Consider the following 15,084-nt stretch of genomic DNA (forward strand, 5'->3'; position numbering starts at 1 on the left):
TCACATCCTGACCTTAGTTCCTTTTTTATGTCTCTATTTTGGTTTGGTCAGGGCGTGAGTTGGGGTGGGCATTCTATGTTTTGTTCTATGTTTTGTACTTCTATGTGTTTGGCCTAGTATGGTTCCCAATCAGAGGCAGCTGTCAATCGCCGCCCGTCAGTCCGGAGGCGCCAGAGCCGCCCGTCAGTCCAGAGGCGCCAGAGCCGCCCGTCAGTCCAGAGGCACCAGAGCCACCCGTCAGTCTGGAGGCGCCGCCAGAGCCGCCTGTCAGTCCCGAGGCGCCACCTAAGTGGGCCAAGATTAAGGTGGAGTGGGGTCTACGTCCCGCACCAGAGCCGCCACCGCAGTGAAATGCCCACCCAGACCCTCCTCTATAGGTTCAGGTTTTGCGGCCGGAGTCCGCACCTTTAGGGGGGGGGGGGGGGGGGGGGTACTGTCACTTCCTGACCTTAGTTCCTTTTTTATGTCTATATTTTGGTTTGGTCAGGGCGTGAGTTGGGGTGGGCATTCTATGTTTTGTACTTCCATGTGTTTGGCCAATCAGAGGCAGCTATCAATCGTTGTCTCTGATTGAGAACCATACTTAGGTAGCCTGCTCCCACCTGTGTTTGTGGGTAGTTGTTTTCTGTCTCTGTGTCTGCACCAGACAGAACTGTTTCATGTTGGTCTATTTTTGTTATTTTGTCTTAGTGTTCTGAGTTAAATAAATATTAACATGGACACTTACCACACTGCGTTTTGGTCCGATCTTGACTACTCTTCATCAGACGAAGAGGATCGTTACAGAACTACCCACCACCAAACGACCAAGCAGCGTGGAGGAATGGACTCCTGGACATGGGAGGAAATCTTTGACGGCAAGGGACCATGGGCACAGCCGGGAGAGTATCGTTGTCTTGAAGAGGAGCTGGAGGCAGCCAAAACGGAGCGGCAACGCTACGAGGAGTTGGCTTGAGGAAGAGTGCACAAGAGGCAGCTCCAGAATTATTTTTTGGGGGGGCACACGGGGAGATTGGCAAAGTTAGGTAGGAGACCTGAGCCAACTCCCCGTGCTTACCGGGTGGGACGTCGTACTGGTCAGGCCCCGTGTTATCCGGTGGAGCGCATGGTGTCTCCAGTGCACGTTCACAGCCCGGTACGTTACATTGCAGCTCCTCGAATCGCCCGGGCCAGAGTGGGCATCGAGCCAGGAGGGATGAAGCCGGCTCAGCGCATCTGGTCTCCCGTGCGTCTCCTCGGCCCGGGTATATGGCACCAGCCCTACGCATGGTGTCCCCGGTTCGCCAGCACAGCCCAGTGCGGCCTGTTCCAACTCTCCGCACTTGCCGGGCTACAGGGTGTATCCAGCCATGACGGATTGTGCAGGCTCGTTGCTCGAGACCTCCAGTGCGCCTCCACGGCCCAGTGCATCCGGTGCCTCGTCCAAGGAAGAGGCCGCCTGTATGTCTCCCCAGCCGGGTGAGTCCTGTTCCTGCTCCTAGATCCAAGTCGCCCTCCTGTCCGGAGCTGCCAGAGCCGCCCGTCTGTCTGGAGCTGCCAGAGCCGCCCGTCAGTCCGGAGCTGCCAGAGCCGCCCGTCAGTCCGGAGCTGCCAGAGCCGCCCGTCAGTCCGGAGGCGCCACCTAAGTGGGCCAAGAACAAGGTGGAGTGGGGTCTACGTCCCGCACCAGAGCCGCCACCGCAGTGAAATGCCCACCCAGACCCTACCCTATAGGTTCAGGTTTTGCGGCCGGAGTCCGCACCTTTGGGGGGGTGGTACTGTCACGTCCTGACCTTAGTTCCTTTTTTATGTCTCTATTTTGGTTTAGTCAGGGCGTGAGCTGGGGTGGGCATTCTATGTTTTGTACTTCTATGTGTTTGGCCAATCAGAGGCAGCTGTCAATCGTTGTCTCTGATTGAGAACCATACTTAGGTAGCCTGTTCCCACCTGTGTTTGTGGGTAGTTGTTTTCTCTCTCTGTGTCTGCACCAGACAGAACTGTTTCATGTTGGTCTATTTTTGTTATTTTGTCTTAGTGTTCTGAGTTAAATAAATATTAACATGGACACTTACCACTCTGCGTTTTGGTCCGATCTTGACTACTCTTCATCAGACGAAGAGGATCGTTACAGTCACTGTGATTGTAGCATGCTGCTCCTTGTAAAGTTAATAGTAAAGGTCACTATCAAATGGTTATTTCTTCTTTAGCCTTGACCTATTGGCCTCAAGCTCTAAGTCGTCTGTCATCAGGCCTATTGGGCCTAACGACTGGATTCAATCGGTAGGGTGGAAGTATCGCGGAAGATCCACATAGACATTTAAAAGTAATTTCTGATTGAGCCGACATATGCAACTTAGTCCGTGAATACAGCCTCCGCGAACATGGGAACATTGCCTTAAAATTTCAATAGAGCTACAACGCGGCTCTTCTGCGATACCTCCGGGACAGGGATTGAATCCAACCCTTAACATCATATTACTCCAATAACCAGTGGCGTGTTCCTATTGAAAACTATAGGGAACATTGAGTAACCAAATTTTTGTTTGCAACCTAGAGAAAACACAAAGTGCTTTATAAATTAAATTCCCCCAAGTATTTCTTTCCATCAAATACATTGCTTGCACAATATAGCTTCTCAGAGCCTGATGGACTAGGAGCATAAGGCAACATTATGACAAAGATATGGATGCCTGATGAAGACCTAAGGGTCGAAACCTAGCAGCATGAGCAGCAGTGCGCAGCGTTTTCCTTTCTGTTTTAACATTATGACAAGGGCCAGGAGTTTTTCCTGCTTAGGTCACATGCCCCTAGTTACGACGGATAAATCCAGTCTGATCAAGTCTCTCCTTGTTAGAAGGCTGCAGGCATAGTCTATTACAAGGAGTCATTGTGTTTAGATGTATTTTAGCAGAGCTGTTATTTTCTGCCATCCGTACTGCACACACCTCAGCTCAAACACTCTCCTTCAAAAACCATGCTTAGCAGTCTGCTATTCATATCTGACATAAATACACATGTTTTTCTGCTCTGTTTTGTTTGTTAGACAGCGAGGCCATAATGTTCCCAAACCTTTTAGAGAGTAAGAGCTCTTCATCATCTTCCACAACAAAGAGAAGACTGGCTCATTCCAGTTTGAAGCCCTTTGACTCTCTCTGCCAGGTGCAGTTATTAAAAAAAGAGTGCAGTTATTACAACAGACGTCACTTGTGACAAGTACTCTGCAAGGGATTTTCAACAACCTTGCGAAGGACAAGTTGTTTACCTTCGCGATGCAATATGCTGAAGTGAACCGACCGGCGCAGGACAGGAGAAAGAGCAGAAGCCTAGTGCACCTTGTCAGCTTTGAGCCATTGTAGCCATTGAGGAAGAACAGGCGCAGGAAAACAGACAAACACTGAAACAGTGTTGCACCTTGGTGAGACACTCCTCCTCTGCTGCCACATCGTCAACACCTGTCACCATGGCAATGCGTGAGAAAAACACATTAAGGAAGAGGTGACAGCTGCAAGCGGGAGAAATGGACACCTGCTGATGCCTGCCCTGACCACACTGGGCCTGTGTGTGCTATGGAGGAACCTGATAGCCCGAGTCACAAAGCCATGTTCCCATGCTGGGGGCTCTATACTCTACAGTCAAGACCAGCATGTTCAGCATTCCTTCACACATATAGACCTGTCGGCACCACTGCCAAAGCAGTACAAGTTCAAGTCCCTTCTCACTAACACAGGCAATAGGCATAGTATTAGGGTTGTGTGTGTTTGCACCTCAATGCCCCCCCCCCCCCCCAAAGAAAAAATAACAAGCTCAAAGGCAAGCATAAAACGGTGCAAGCCCAGCAACCTGGTCTCAGAGCATTTCGTATTAGTCTCTACGTAAATCTGAGCTACGCCATTTATGATGTGTTACATTTTGTATGGTATGTATTAATCTGTGGATGTCCATCACCCATTTCATATGACATGTTACGAATTACAATTCATATGAAATGTTATGAAATTGCAAAAAAAAAATATGTTAAGAATTTTCTAAACTTACATTATGTTATGAATTTGCTGAATGTATGATTTGTTAAGAAGTCTAGCTAGGTGGCTAGGTAGCTAAGGTTAGCTACCTGGCTAACATTAGCTAGGCCAGGGTTTAGGGTTAGGGGTTAGGGATAAGGTTGGGTTTAAGATTAGGAGTTAGGTTAAAGGGTTGGGGGAAGGGGAAGAGATGGCTAAAGGGTTAGGGGAAGGGTTAGCTAAAGGGTTAAGGTTAGGGTTAGGGGAAGGGTTAGCTGAAAGAGTTAAGGTTAGGGTTAGGGGACAGGTTAGCTAACATGCTAAGAACTTGCAAAGTAGCAAAACATGTGTAAGTACTTAACTTGCCAATTAGAAAGTTGCCCATGATTAGATTTGAACTCGCAACCTTTGGGTTGCTAGACATTCATGTTATACATCCATCCGTCCACCCAGCTTTTGGTTTTGCCTTAAGTAACAATCTGTCTCATGTAACCATACCAAACTTAGCATATCATATTAATTTGAGTGTCCAACATTTACTTTACTATGTTACGTATTGTCTATGAGACCAGGCAGGCTGAGCCAAGTGGAGGAAGGCATAGCCTACTGATCTTACTAAGTGACAACTGAGATAAACTCTGAGTAACGTCTTCTCAATGTCAACTGCATTTACTTTCAGCAAACTTAACATGTGTAAATATTTGGATGAACATAAGATTCAACAACTGAGACATAAACTGAACAAGTTCCACAAACAAGTGACTAACAGAAATGGAATAATGTGTTCCTGAACAAAGGGGGGGATCAAAATCAAAAGTAACAGTCCATATCTGGTGTGGCCACCAGCTGCATTAAGTACTGCAGTGCATCTCCTCCTCGTGGACTGCACCAGATTTGCCAGTTCTTGCTGTGAGATGTTACCCCACTCTTCCACCAAGACACCTGCAAGTTCCCGGACATTTCTGGGGGCCATGGCCCTAGCCCTCCGATCCAAGAGGTTCCAGACGTGCTGAATTGGATTGAGATCCGGGCTGGCCATGGCAGAACACTGACATTCCTGTCTTGCAGGAAATCACGCACAGAACGAGCAGTATGGCTGTTGGCATTGTCATGCTGGAGGGTCATGTCAGGATGAGCCTGCAGGAAGGGTACCACATGAGGGAGGAGGATGTCTTCCCTGTAACACACAGCGTTGAGTTTGCCTTCAATGACAACAAGCTCAGTCTGATGATGCTGTGACACATCGCCCCAGACCATGATGGACCCTCCACCTCCAAATCGATCCCGCTCCAGAGTACAGGCCTCGATGTAAAGCTCATTCCATTGACAGTAAACGCGAATCCGACAATCACCCCTGGTGAGACAAAACCGCGACTCGTCAGAGAAGAGCACCTTTTTCCAGTCCTGTCTGATCCAGCGACAAAGGATTTGTGCCCATAGGCGACATTGTTAACAGTGATCTCTGGTGAGGACCTGCCTTACAACAGGCCTACAAGCCCTCAGTCAAGACTCTTTCAGCCTATTTGAGGACAGTCTGAGCACTGATGGAGAGATTGTACGTACCTGGTGTAACTCGGGCAGCTGTTGTTGCCATCCTGTACTTGTCCCGCAGGTGTGATGTTTGGATGTACCAATACTGTGCAGGTGTTGTTACACATGGTCTGCCGCTGCGAGGATGATCAGCTGTCTGTCCTGTCTCCCTGTAGCGCTGTCTTAGGCATCTCACAGTACAAACATTGCAATTTATTGCCCTGGCCACATCTGCAGTCCTCAAGCCTCATTGAAGCATGCCTAAGGCACGTTCACGAAGATGAGCAGGGACCCTGGGCATCTTTCTTTTGATGTGTTTCAGAGTCAGTAGAAAGGCCTCTTTAGTGTCCTACGTTTTCATAACTGTGACCTTAATTAAGCTGTAAGTGTCTTAATGACCGTTCCACAGGTGCATGTTCATTCACTGTTTATGGTTCATTGAACAAGCATGGGAAACAGTGTTTAACTTCTTGGTGACAGGGGGCAGTATTTTTACGTCCGGATGAAATGCATGCCCAAATTCAACTGCCTGCTACTCATCCCCAGAAGAGAAGATATGCATATTATTAGTAGATTTGGATAGAAAACACTCTGAAGTTTCTAAAACTGTTTGAAACATGTCTGTGAGTATAACATAACTTATTTAGCAGGCGAAACCCCAAGGACAAACCATTCAATTTTTTTTGGGGGGGGGTCACTCTCTTTTCAATGGAAATTCATTGGGAATCCAGATTTCTAAGGGACCTTCTTGCAGTTCCTATCACTTCCACTGGATGTCAACAGTCTTTAGAAATTGGTAGAGGTTTTTCGTTTGTGCAATGAAGAAGTACGGCCATCTTGAACGAGGGTCACTTGAAGTGTACTGTTAGATAGAGACGCGTGACCAGAAAGCTAGCTACAGATTGTTTTCCTTCTGTATTAAACACAGATAATCTCGTCTTCAATTTTATCGATTATTTACGTAAAAAAATACCTAAAGTTGTATTACAAAAGTAGTTTGAAATGTTTTGGCGAAGTTTACAGGTAACTTTTGAGATATTTTGTAGTCACGTTGCGCAAGTTGGAACCAGTGTTTTTCTGGATCAAACGCGCCAAATAAATTGACATTTTGGATAGATATCGATGGAATTAATCGAACAAAAGAACCATTTGTGATGTTTATGGGACATATTGGAGTGCCAACAAAAGAAGCTCGTCAAAGGTAAGGCATGAATTATATTTTTATTTCTGCGTTTTGTGTCTCGCCTGCAGGATTGAAATATGCTTTTCTCTCTTTGTTTACGGAGGTGCTATCCTCAGATATTAACATTGTTTGCTTTCGCCGAAAAGCCTTTTTGAAATCTGACATGCAGGCTGGATTCATAACAAGTGTAGCTTTAATTTGCTATCTTGCATGTGTGATTTAATGAAAGTTAGATTTTTATAGTAATTTATTTGAATTTGGCGCTCTGCATTTTCCCTGGCTTTTGGCCAGGTGGGACGTCCCACATATCCCAGAGAGGATAAACCCTTTACAATGAAGATCTGTGAAGTTATTTGGAATTTTACAAATTATCTTTGAAAGACAGGGTCCTGAAAAAAGGACGATGCAGAATGGTTTCGCTGAATATCTGGTTTAGTTTATCAAATTGTTCCAGTCTGAAATGCATTTAGTGAATCTTTTCTCCTCCTTGGTTCACTGTGACAACTCACTACAACAACTGTCATGATGTTTCTTTACATAACAGCTCTAACAACAATTCCTCCATTCCTGTCTGTAGTTTCGTAATCATGCCCTCAGACTTTCACAAGTATATGTTCATGCACACAAACTCGTACACACAAACTCGTACACACACACACACACACACACACACACACACACACACACACACACACACACACACTATAATGTAGCAGAGATTAATATGGTATGATGTTTGTTGTTGGTGGATTAGCCGTGTGTTGATTTCAGTAGTTTTGCAGGCAGGGATTAAAAGTGTGGGTTGTCAGTGGCGGGTGTAGGATGGCTTGGAGGTAAACAAAAGGCTTTGTCAGGCCTGATTAAATATCCCTAATGGGAGGCCACCATTACAGTTTTTTTCGATTGCTAAACGACAGTGGACACAACTGGAGTCACATGTGCAAAACTCTAACTACAGTCTGCACAGCAGCAGTTCATGTGGACCAAACTCTAGTTCGTTTTTCATTGCTTGAACACAGTTTTCAAAACTCTACACACTTATCCCATGACTTTAACCACAACCTGCACAACACTGTGGATTTACAGCACTTTGTTCAAATGCTAACACACTGCTGTCAAAACTGTGAACCACACAGTCAAGAAGGGTGGCAGGGAGAGGGCGGATGCGTGGAGGAAGACAAAGAAGTTATTTCAGATGAAATAAGGGCTACACTTATAGACCATGTCGTGAACCATGGTCTCTCATTGAGAGAGGCAGGGTTGAGGGTGCAACCCAATCTGCAAAGATCCACAGTGGCATCTGTAATGCGAATTTTCCATCATGCAAACAGGTGAGAGTTACATCCTTACAGTAAATGAAAACATTACAGGAATCTATTTTGTATTGCAATTATAGAATATTTACACAGATATATATTACAGTAAGTTTGACTGTAAAATATATTTTTACAACAGGACCCAAAGGCTGCCCCCAACAGGGGGAAGAGGAAAAATATTTTCAGATGCGCAGGAAAATGCTATTGTTGACATGGTTGTTGTCAACAATGCAATAAAACTGCGGGAGATTCAAGATAGAGTGCTGGCTGATAATGATATATTTGAAAATGTTAATTCTGTCAGCACAACAACTATTGCTCGAGTCCTAAAGAAACACCAAGTTACAATGAAACAGTTATACACTGTACCGTTCGAGAGAAACAGTGAACGGGTAAAAGAGCAAAGATACCAATATGTCCAGGTAAGACGTCTGAGGTTACGTACACAGCTATACAAAATATTTACAGTAAAAAAAAACACTAGCATTTCTACAGTAAAACTGTGCACTTACTGTTTTTCAGAGAGTAATGGAGGTGGAAGCACTGGAAAGACCACATTCATTTGTATTTATTGATGAAGCTGGATTTAACCTTGCCAAAACACGGCGCAGAGGAAGGAATGTTATAGGTCAAAGGGCCACTGTGGAGGTTCCAGGCCAAAGGGGGGGAAATATCACCATGTGTGCTGCAATGGCCAATGATGGTTTGCTTCTCAACACACCACTCATTGGCCCATACAACACAGAAAGGCTTATAGCTTTCCTATAACAGCTCTATGCTCAGCTAGTGCCAGCAGAACAGGGGGAGCCAGTAAGAAACCCCCAAGTTTTTGTCATAGTTTGCGATAACGTTGCTTTTCACCACTCTGCAGCTGTCACAGATTGGTTTGCAGCACATCACAGATTTATGGTTTTGTACCTGCCTGCATATTCACCCTTCCTCAACCCAATAGAGGAGTTTTTCTCTGCCTGGAGGTGGAAAGTGTTTGGTCACCACCCACATGACCAAATGTCTCTTTTGGAAGCCATGCGTGCCGGATGTGAGGACACGAGTCCAGAGGACTGCCAGGGATGGATAAGGCACTTCAGAAGGTTCTTCCCCAGGTGCATGGCAAGACAAAACATTAGATGTGATGTTGAAGAAAACCTGTGGCCTGATGCTAGAGAGAGGCAGGATTAGCCCCTCAATTATTTGTTCGAATTACAGTATGTACTATTGAAGCAAACTGCTAATTTTCATATACCTTAAAGAATTGTTATGTTCTAAAAATTTTAATAAATCATGTGAAAGAATGTCACTCTTTTCTTAGAAGAAAATATTACTTTGTATGAAGTCACTGAAATTGTTCAAACTGTAAAGATGAAAAGTTTGTATTTTCTGTATTGGTGTTTGATGCTAGTGTTTTTACTCTCAGTGTGTTCTGAGTGACAGTGTGTGTTGTCTCAGTGAGGGTTGTGCATAGTGTTTGGCTGCACTGAGCGTGTTTTGAGCCATGTGTTAAGAGTTGTGTTGCTTGGAATGAGTTTTGCAGGTGATGTGAACTGTTTAGCTCAGGTGACTGTTGGTAGTGCAGACTGTAGTTAGAGTTTTGCACATGTGACTCCAGTTGTGCCCACTGTCGTTTAGCAATCGAAAAAAACTGTAAAAGTCACCCAGAATTCATTTTTGACTTGAACAGATTGCATTTTGGACAGATGCCTCCCCTTCCTTTGCACCTTGTGCGATACCTTCTCTTAGGGGTTTCTCTTTTAACATTCCTTCCAGAGCAGATGTGTTCCACACTGGTCCATTGAGGACTTTGATGTCTCCAGAAACAACTGTTCCTAGGTAGAGTGATGTGTTCTTCAACATAACGGAGTCAAACAGAGAGAGTTATTAACAGAGTAAATAGGAGAGGGACAGGCAGACCCAGCACTCTCTGATTTTGGTTAAGAGAGCAAAACAAAGTCAGTGTCAGTGTGACATGAAGCTGACATAGCTGCTGTATGTGGGAATATATGGTGCAACACGCTGTACCCTTTCAGTCTGCCCGACTCATGTTTTAGTGTACCCTTGCTTCTCCACGGTGGGTCAAGTCTATTCTGATCCAGATTTTGAGTGGGATATGTTGCTCTGTTTCAAATCTGTGCACTTTGGGATGGATGACACACAAACGATTACATAGGGCAGGCATTAAGTTGCTCATGCTGTGCTTTCATTAGGCCCTAAATGTTAGTATGGTGTCACTTAATACTGACAACTGCTCAAAGAGTCTAAGGTAGGGAGACTGGGGAGTACTTCACTTCTTTTTTTAACTTCCTCCCTCCGGGGGAGTGAGCTTCCTTTTTTAGACATGGCTGACTCAGTGCCCAGCCTCCCCTCTGGGCTCGTGCCCTCTCTACCCGATCATTTCTCCTGAGTCACAATGAACCATGACCCCCCCACCACCCCCACCCGTGGCTGAGTACAGCAAAACAGCAGGTGCAGCAGGACCTGAGTGCTCTGCCTGCCAGTCCCAGACAAGAACATCCCCCCCATTTCTCACTCCTCACCCCACCGCACAGGCATTCGGCAGCACAAATGTTTTTCTCCCTTAGTCACAAAGACCCTGCCCCCCTCCCCCTCGATCTGATTGCAGCCTGTGAAAAATTAGCACGAACAGCACATATGCTGAAAGAAAGCACTCACTAGCATGCCTGCTTTATGGATCTGAGAGCGTGTGGCAGATGCTTAGCCAAAGCAAGGGCCCACGTGGACCACTAACCAATTTCCTCTTTCTGTCCCACTGGAGATTCATGGCACATCGTAGCGTTCTCCATTCGAGTGCCTTTACAGTCCGTCTAGCCATCAGTTACTTTTCTATCTTATCATTCTCTGTTAGCTATCCTCATAAGGCATTTGTAAATGCATCTGTGTGTGACAATCTGGTATCTGGTATTGAACACCACTTGCGCAATGTGAACTTGAACAAGCTCTAGGTCGGGGTCAGGGTGTTGTGTATGGAGACCACTACCACATGCCTCCACATCTCTATTCCAGATCTCTGTACAACACAGTCTTAGAAGAGCTGACAGTCTAAAATAGCAGGGTGACCCACTGCAAATGGGACACGGCACACTATTCCCACATGCTGACAATTATGTCTTTTAAGATTTCCTCTGCCCAGGAATTTGTCAGGAAATGCATCTTTTATGGACACTGCTCAGGAAAACCCTCAATAACAAACCCATTAAAATCAATCCCTGTCTATAGCAGCGCACAGCCTTAAAAGCTGCGGGATAAATGGACCAAAGGCTAGGGGTGTGTATCGGCCATATTTTCTCCTGCCACTTGCTCTCAGTTTGTACACACACCGCCGTAAATCTCCCCTGTTCTGCCTGGCATTTAGCAACCTTTATGGTGCGGTAAAACCAGCTCTCTGGCCTCGCCCGAAATAGGACAGGGACACTGCCTGTTGACATCCTGAATAAAGGCTGATGGAACCAGAGAGACAATTTCAAAGTTGTGCAGGCATTGTTTGGTCGCTTACCCAGCTAGTACATCTGAACCCCATCTGAACCCCAATCATTCCAGTCCCTTCATTGCATTAATGTAGCCTGGGTGCCAGTCTGTTTCTGCTCTCTCACCAACTTGACAAATAGGCAATGACAATGGAGTTGACCAAACAGATCTGGGACTAGGCTAGCATTAATGCTGGCGACATGCAAAAGCAAAAAAAAAAAAAAGCTTTGTGGAGGAGTGTGTCCACTGGCCAATGGGTGAGGTTGAGGAGTGTGTCCACTGGCCAATGGGGTTTCATTGAGGCACTGTGGCAAGACTGAAACTGAATGAACCTTAGCGAAAGGCAAACACTCCTAAGTGTGGTACCACAGCTTATCAGCTGATCATAAAGGGCCCGTACATGACCTGCTCTTTGTCTCTGTACTGAATGGCCTGGGAACAATAGGCAAGTAAAATGCCTTAAAGAAACAACCAGGGACACAATTGTTTCTGGGAATCAGCATCATGGATCATTTACTCGTTGCACTAAAATAATTAAGAGTACTCACCATATCACTTTACTAAACAGATGGGTCAGATCCACAATAGGAAAACACCCAAGACACACCGCATCAAAATAAAAATGTATAAATACGTCTTCAGCATGGATATTGCAATGCGCTGCTCACATGAATATATGAATGCATTCATGATATCTTGCCCTCATTGTGATGCACAGTAAACTCCCAGGACCGTGCCTACTATGTAAGTCCGTGGCTTGTGTTTCCCATAATCTCTTAGCAACAACCTTGGTTTTGGTTAAATTACAATTTGATGAAAGCCACCAAGGGGATCAGAATCCTAAACAAATTTTGTGTTTGAGATGGTGATCGGATGGGAGATGTCTTCAAACTCAAAAGGCCAATGTTATACAACTGTTTCAGCTAAATGTTTATCTCCAGAACCTTTGATTCAGCTATGATTTATGCACACCATTAAAAAAAATCTCTCTTCTTGCCCATGTGTTGAATCCTAACAGCAAGCATGGTACTTCCATTTTCTGTATTCCCTTGTTCTATAATTGAGTCAATAGGGGAGAAAAAGATAGGGAGGCGGAGGAAATTGGGGCAAACTGCAGCTCTTCTTGTACTTGGCTGTACTTGCCAGGCTCTTGGGCTCTTGCTGTCACACTCACTGATTAAACAAGGATCTGGGGATGATTAGAATGGTGTTTGCAGTGAAGAAAGTGAGAGCTACCTCACATAGAGAAAAGGGGCGAGTTAGGGAGAGTGAAATGGGAGTTTTGACTGCCAGCTTTGCTGTACTGAAGCCACCGACTCCCACTCTCTCTCTTTCCATCTTTTCTTCTCACAGCCCTGCCTTTTACTTTCTCTCTTAAGCTTCTCTCTTTTCTGTCCCCCTCGTTCCCTCCCTCCCTCCCTCTCTCTTATCGGGCTCCCGAGTGGCGCAGCAGTCTAAGGCACTGAATCTCAATGCTAGTGGTGTCACTACTGACACCCTGGTCCAAATCTAGGCTGTATCACAACTGGCCATGATTGGAAGTCCCATAGGTTGGTGTGCAGTTTGGCCGGTGTAGGCTGTCACTGTAAATAAGAATTTACGCTTAACTGACTTGCCTAGTTAAATGTCCTCTTTATGACCCTCTCATGTTTCCACTCCCTCTCTCTTCTGTGCAATGATTAGGCCCTGACTCATGAAATCTCCATTGCGGGGGGGGGGGGGGGGGTACCAAATTACTTTAGCTGATTCAGCCAAGCCAGTGACCAGCGAGAGGCTTGGCCACACACACCTTTACAGCTCCACCCCTCTGCATACTCACACATGTACATGTCCCCTAACGACACACACACACACTGTTCCTTTGCGTTATCTATTCATTCAGACATTCTACTCTGTACTGTTCCAGTCCACATGGTCTTATTTGACATACATTCAGTCATTTTGTCGCTCTTTTGTTTTCTCAGTCGCTGAAACTCCATTGTACCCTCTCTCAATTCAATTCAATTTGCTTTATCGGCATGACCTAACAATGTACATGTTGCCAAAGGGAATAACATAATTAAAATAATAATTATCAATATTGCCAAAAGGACAACAGTACCAACAATAGGGGCCTCCCGGGTGGCGCAGTGGTTAAGGGCGCTGTACTGCAGCGCCAGCTGTGCCATCAGAGACTCTGGGTTCGCGCCCAGGCGTAACCGGCCGCGACCGGGAGGTCCATAGGGCGACGCACAATTGGCCTAGCGTCGTCCGGGTTAGGGAGGGCTTGGTCGGTAGGGATGTCCTTGTCTCATTGTGCACCAGTGACTCCTGTGGCGGGCCGGGCACAGTGCGCACTAGCCAAGGTTGCCAGGTGCACGGTGTTTCCTCCGGCACATTGGTGCGGCTGGCTTCCGGGTTGGATGCACGCTGTGCGGCTAGGTTGGGTTGTGTATCGGAGGACGCATGACTTTCAACCTTTGTCTATCCCGAGCCCATACGGGAGTTGTAGCGATGAGACAGGATAGTAGCTACTAACAATTGGACACCACGAAATAAGGGAGAAAAAGGGGTAAAAAAAATAAATAAAATAAAACAGTACCAACAATAATCAAAGGTCAAAATACCATACATTGCATGATAAAAATAACAACAGCATTTGTCCCTTTTTTTGTATGGCACTATTAGTGCGCTGCCAACCCACAGATCTCTGCTTCCTCCCCCAACAGTAGCCTATTTGGGGAATTTGGGGAAATGACACTCTCTAATGGTTTTATATTTTTAACATTTTGCTAGGAAATCTCTCTCTCTCAACTATTTGCAGCCCATTTCTCAACTATTTGCAGCCCCTTTCTTGTGGCAACAGGTCACAAATCTTGCTTCTGTTGTAGCACTGTGGCATTACAGCACTGTGGCATAATAGATATGTGAGTTTATCAACATTGGATTTGTTTTCCAATTCTTTGTGGATCTGTGTAATCTGAGGGAAATATGTGTCTCTAATATGGTCATACATTTGGCAGGAGGTTAGGAAGTGCAGCTTCTCTTGAGAGCCAGGTCTGCATATGGTGGCCTCTCTTGATAGCAAGGCCATGCTCACTGAGTCTATACATAGTCAAAGCTTTTCTTAATCTAAGTGCAGAGGATATTCCCAAGGTTGCTGTTGACGCATATCCCATGGTATTTATTAGGGTCGAATTTGTCTCCAATTTTGTGGATCGGGGTGATCCACTTGGTTCCAAGTATTGGAGAAGATGCCAGAGTTGAGGATGATGTTAAAGAGTTTAAGTATAGCCAATTGGAATTTGTGGTCTGAATATTTTATTATTGCATTTAGGATACCATAAATACCACAGCCCTTTTGGGGTTGAAGGGTTTGTATTTTGTCCTGTAGTTCATTCAATGTAATTGAAGAATTCAGTGGGTTCTGGAACTCTTTAACAGCGGACTTTACGATTTTTAATTGATCATGTATAGGTTTTTGCTGTTTGTTCTAGCTTCTTGTTATAGAGCCAGAAACCAATGGTGTAACGGTTTTCTTTGGGTGAAGTAGACTCGGACCAAAATGCAGCGTGGCTATTGCGATCCATGTTCATTTAATAATGAAGAAACACGA

This window comes from Oncorhynchus mykiss, chromosome 11, assembly GCF_013265735.2.
Source record: "Oncorhynchus mykiss isolate Arlee chromosome 11, USDA_OmykA_1.1, whole genome shotgun sequence".
Taxonomy (NCBI): Eukaryota; Metazoa; Chordata; class Actinopteri; order Salmoniformes; family Salmonidae; genus Oncorhynchus; species Oncorhynchus mykiss.